Raw genomic sequence first — 6,065 nt, 5'->3', positions numbered from 1 at the left:
CTAAAATGGGATGCATTATCAGATTGAATTTGGAATGGCACACCATAATACATCATAATCAATTCCAATGTTTTAATAGTATTCAATTGGGTAGCTTGCTTACAGGGAAGGGCCACCAACAGGCCACTGTATGTATCAACAATGGTGCAAACATATTGACAATTCCTACTCATAGGGAGTGGACCAATGTAATCAATCTGCCAAATTTGAGCGGGCAATTTCCCGCGATGTAAATGACCTTTAACAATTTGGGGCACTTTGCGCTGCCTGATATGCTGACAAATGGGACAATGTAGAATAACATTTTTGATTAAATCTAGGGGAATATAAATTCCTCGATCAGCAGCCCACCTGCTAGTGGCTTTCTCTCCAAAGTGTCCTGCTTTCTGGTGGGCCCATTTCGCCAATCCCGCAATATCAGAATCTTGCGTGTCCACCACTGCCTCAGCAATTTTAGATTTCTCATCTGCAATATTATGAAAGAATTTGTCAAGAGAGTCTATCGGGGTATGAGCATCCACATGGAAGATTGTAACAGTACGCTGTGGGAGCATTTCCCAAATCTCCTGCCATAATTCTTTTCCCCACAGTTCTTTTGAATGGATTTTCCAACTATGGGAATGCCAAGTCGGTAACCAAACTGCCAGTCCATTGGCAGTAGACCAAGAATCGGTAAAAGTATGACATGTGCCAGGTAACTCTTGTTTCAGAACTTGATAAACAGCATAGAGTTCAGCAAATTGACTGCTCTTACCCTCACCAGTTGTACTCAGCAATTTTTGTGTGATCGGATTATAGGACACTGCCTTCCAATGCCGTTTCGTCCCTATGAACCTTGCTGAACCATCCGTAAACCAGACATGGTTTCTGTCCTCTGCGGACAAATCATCAAAAGGTTTACCCCACTTAACAGGAGACTCCTGTACTAAAGGTACGGAACATTCACTCTCAGTTTCAGTTGATGGCGCCCGTGCCACCTGCTCATGCAAAGATGCAACTCCTTTTTGTCCCACACGTGCCCTGTCTTGTATATACCATTTCCATTTAATCACACTCGCCTCTTGAGCGTGTCCAATTCAGTGAGTTTTCGGCGAACTCATAACCCACTGCATGATAGGAATTTCAGGTCGCAAAACTATATCATGTCCCAAAGTCAATTGCTCGGTATCCACCAGAGCCCAATAACATGCAAGTAACTGTTTCTCAAAAGGTGTATAACGCTCACCAGCATCAGGTAACTTTTTGGTCCAGAAACCTAACGGTACCCTACTCCTGCCTTGTTTCTGCCACAAACTCCAATTCGCATAAAGGCCTTGTACAGACACATTCAAATCCACCTCACCATCACATACAGGCCATAAATCCAGAGCATGCTGAATTGCTTCTTTTGCCAGACTAAACGCATCTTGCTGTGGTTTACCCCATTCAAATGCATTCTTTTTACGAGTGACCTGGTACAAAGGGGCCAATATTTGACTCAAATGAGGAATATGCTGGCGCCAAAAACCAAACAAACCAATGAAGCTTTGGGCTTCTTTCCTATTTCTCGGAACTGCAAAATCAAGAATTTTCTGTTTAACCTGAGGGATCACTTCTCGGTGCCCTTCATGCCAATTAATACCCAAAAATTTCACAGCCTGGGACGGACCTTGTAATTTATCCGGGTTGATTTCCCAACCTTTCTCACGCAAGCACTCAATGACTCTATCCAATTGGGTCTGAACTTCCTCTTGTGATTCGCCTTGGATCAAAATATCATCAATATAGTGACATATCTGAATTTGCGGATGAACCGGTACCTCAGCCAGATGCTCTGCCACCAGCCGGTGACATATCGTAGGACTATGCACATAGCCCTGAGGAAGACTTCTAAACGTCATCTGACGCCCGTTCCACGTAAAACTGAATTGTTCCTGACACTCAGGGGCAATCGGAATCGAAAAGAAAGCATTAGCAATATCAATGGACGCATACCATGTACCTGGATGTTTTTGGATTCTTTCAATTAGGGTAATAACATCCGGTACTGCAACAGTCAAAGAGGGTGTGTGTCTATTCAATTCTCGATAATCAACAGTCATGCGCCAAGAATTATCACTCTTACGTACAGGCCAAACAGGATTATTCCAAGCAGAAGTAACTGGGGTTATAACTCCTGCATCCACCAACTCCTGAATAGTGGTACTAATCTCTTCATGACCACCTGGAATACGATACTGCTTCTGACGAACCACTTTTGTCGCCTGGGGAACTTTTATGGGGGGCATTCTTAAACGACCAACCCGTACAGGCCTGGACGATATATAATGTTTAGTTCCAAATTGGTAACATCCATCATCTAAGTGCAAAGTCATTCCTTTCAAAATATCAATTCCAATTATGAATTCTAAGAGTGGCACCACTAATACAGAGTATTCTTTTCTAGGAATTCTACCTATTCTCATTTCAAGTAAAGTTTGAACTGCGGGAGTTTCCTTTCCACCTAATCCGGTAATTGTAAAAGGCTGACCTTTAAACTTCTTTGATTTTCCATGAATAAGAGTTGCCTCCGCTCCTGTATCTACCAATGCTCGGGCCCTTTGGATATTACGATGTTTCCAATAAATATCAATATCTACATAGGGTCTATTATCTCTGTGAGCCCATCTGTGTACTGGAGCTTGACCTATTTCCTAGTCCTTTTTACTGTGTTCTGTGTACCAGGATAAATCAGGATAAAGACTCTCACGTTTCCCAGGTATCGATACCTCCTGTTCATATCCATTTCCATTACGAAATGGATTACTGTTCTCTGCATTGTACTGCGGGTTTCGATCGGCCAATATGTGTCGATCCTCTCTCCTTCTCAACTCAGGGGATTGATCCCTATCATCTCTACGTCTGCTGTTAACATAATCATTTCTCCCCCTCTCTCTTTCCCCCTCTCTCTCCCTGTCTCTCTCACGACGGGGGGACAAATCACGTACATAACGCCGATCATCACGACGATCAGAGCGCCCACGGCGGTCGTCATCACCGCTACCGTCAGAAAAACCACGATCACACTCAGTTGTCCGAACACGCCGGGCACCCTCCTTTCGATCCAAGCCACGTTTGCGAAACATTTCCCACAAACGAGAAGTAGTCTCACCATCAATGTCCTCCTTCCGCACACCATCGGCCATAAGACCAAGAAACATATCACGTCTAGTAAGTTTATTGTCACCAGGAGTACGAGTGTCAGGCCGGGACTGCCGTTCAGGTTTAAACCACTCACCCAACTCACCGAGTTGGCGTACCGATTCCAGCACCACAGATAACATGTTACCAGTCTGATTAATCAATAAAGTCATCATGACCTGCTTATAAGCAACAGGGGAAGAACGAATAATACGATTCCGCACAGAAGATGTCAAGAAACCATCAAGCAACCTGTCGGCAGTATTTAGAAAAATTGCCGTTTTCATCACCTCCTCTTTGAGACGTTGCGCAGCATCGCGCAAAGTATACCACGGTTTGTCATTCAGAGGCCAGTCAGACTCAGTAGGATATTTTTGATTACAACCCTCAGTCGCCAATTGAAGCAAAGAAATTTGACCACCAGCATTAAAGTTACGAAAATGATCCTGTACAGTAGAATCCGAACTCAAGGAACAAAACTTCAAACAATCGCCAGCATCCAACATAATGCCAGCAGCGCCCAGTTCATAAAGGCGCACCATCCATGTGAGTAAGGGCTCACCAGCTCGCTGCCGAAATCGCTGCAAAATATCACTAATTTCTTGTTGAGTAAAATCCTCCAAAGAGTCTAAAGCAATACCATTCGGAGCACCGGGAGCCTGCTGCACTTTCCGCCGAAAAACTGGATGCACCGAGACCGCGGGACGAGCATCACAAGGAGCTTGACCAGTACACGTAGAGGAACAATCAGTGGAAGAAGCATCGACCCCGCTCGAAGGACGAGCGCAATCACGGGGTGCACCATCAGAGGCGCAAGAAGCAGATTTACAAGCACGGCCGGAGCGAGAGGACTCGCGCTTGGCAGACTCCTCACCCGAGGAAGGAGAATCACTCGAGTTCCAGATATTACCATCCCATTCATCAGGATTCCAATCCAGTCCGGCTTTCGCCACGACCAGACGCACCTTTCGCGTCGAAACCCGACCACGCCGATTCTTGTATTTATAACGAGCAATTCGCACAGCTGCCCTTTCGGCAATAGTTTGGTACGTCTCAAGTTTGTCAGCAAGCAACTTATTTTGACACCGCAACAAAGTATGAGCATTCTGAATCTCAACAAAGTTCGCTTCCAAATCCTTATGCAAGTTCTGTACCTTCAACAACCTCTCATGCAGAATTCTGTACGCAGACAGAACAATCCAACCTCTGCGCCCCAAAACGGGAAGCTCATCACCCTTAGATACCGGCGCCTTCTGTAAACAAGTAATCACATTAGCCGGCTCCGCCAGCTCCAAAAAAGAATTCCAATTCTCACTCAAACCAGTAGAATCAGCCCACTCACGGGCTAAGGCTTCATAAGGCGTTGAATCCCAGCCGGGAATATCAACGGGCAACTTAAAAGTAGATTTCGACTTTCTAGAAAACATCTTTAAAAAGAAAGAAAAAGAGAAAAAGAAAAAGAAGAAAGAGAAAAGAAAATAACAAACAATTATATAGAAATAATATACAAACGAAACCACGCACACGCCGAAAGCAAACACAATACAACCACAACGCACACAGGTTTCGTAAACGGTTCGTGACGCCAAATGTTCTGCTTGGGTTTTCGGATCAGATAGAACCTGCTCATCAGAGCCTCACTAACCCAGCCAGAACGTTACCCCCTCCCTAGAACCTATTTACAAACCTGCAACCACATATATCTATCACCTAAGGACAGGGGATTCCTACTATACATACCAAGACCTCTTACAATCGGCGGCCTCGCGATCCCATACGGATCCAGACCTCTCTGCCCATACGACAGTATCACAAGTGGCGGCCTCGCGGTCCCATACGAACCCAGACCTCTCTACCCAGACGGCAGTCTCAGCACAATCGGCGGCCTCGCGATCCCATACGGATCCAGACCTCTCTGCCCATACGACAGTATCACAAGTGGCGGCCTCGCGGTCCCATACGAACCCAGACCTCTCTACCCAGACGGCAGTCTCAGCACAGTCGGCGGCCTCGCGATCCCATACGGATCCAGACCTCTCTGTCCATACGACAGTATCACAAGTGGCGGCCTCGCGATCCCACCCGGATCCAGACCTCTCTGCCCATACGACAGTATCACAAGTGGCGGCCTCGCGGTCCCATACGAACCCAGACCTCTCTACCCAGACGGCAGTCTCAGCACAGTCGGCGGCCTCGCGATCCCATACGGATCCAGACCTCTCTGCCCATACGACAGTATCACAAGTGGCGGCCTCGCGATCCCACCCGGATCCAGACCTCTCTGCCCATACGACAGTATCACAAGTGGCGGCCTCGCGGTCCCAATACGAACCCAGACCTCTCTACCTAGACGGCAGTCTCATACGACAGTTCATCCTATAGTTACCATAACGTACAAAAAGGGAATCAGTCTCACTATTCATCAGATCACACAAGGATTGCCAGTTCGAGCATAGCCTGTTCTCAGGTTCGAGGGGCTCCTCTTTCCCTTATTCAGTTACCACTTACCTGATCAGGGTTAACATCTGTTCATGTAGCCGCAGCTGACTAGAAGAATAGGCTACCCTCTTATACAAGAACACGCAGCACATGTTGGTTCACTACAAACTGGATACTTTATTACTCATTACATACACAATCACATAACATTACGATATAACACATAACCTGCAAAGAAAAGTGAAAGATTAAGTTGTACACTCTAATAAGAAAGGGTCGACATCACCTTAGTAGTATGTAGCCTGCACTCAGTAGTCATCTAGGTTCCCTTCTCGTCTGTGCCTCGGCTCGCCTGGAATCACCCTTCTCCGAGTCACTGGGACCTCTTCCTTATCGGCTACTCTCTCCTCTCTGGCTATTCTGCTAGGAAAGCATCTGTCTCTCGGTTCTTCTCCACCTTCAAGATG

The sequence above is a fragment of the Triturus cristatus genome, chromosome 6, assembly GCF_964204655.1.
Source record: "Triturus cristatus chromosome 6, aTriCri1.1, whole genome shotgun sequence".
NCBI lineage: Eukaryota > Metazoa > Chordata > Amphibia > Caudata > Salamandridae > Triturus > Triturus cristatus.
The sequence above is the reverse complement of the archived record's forward strand: the minus strand, read 5'-3'. Positions refer to the sequence as shown.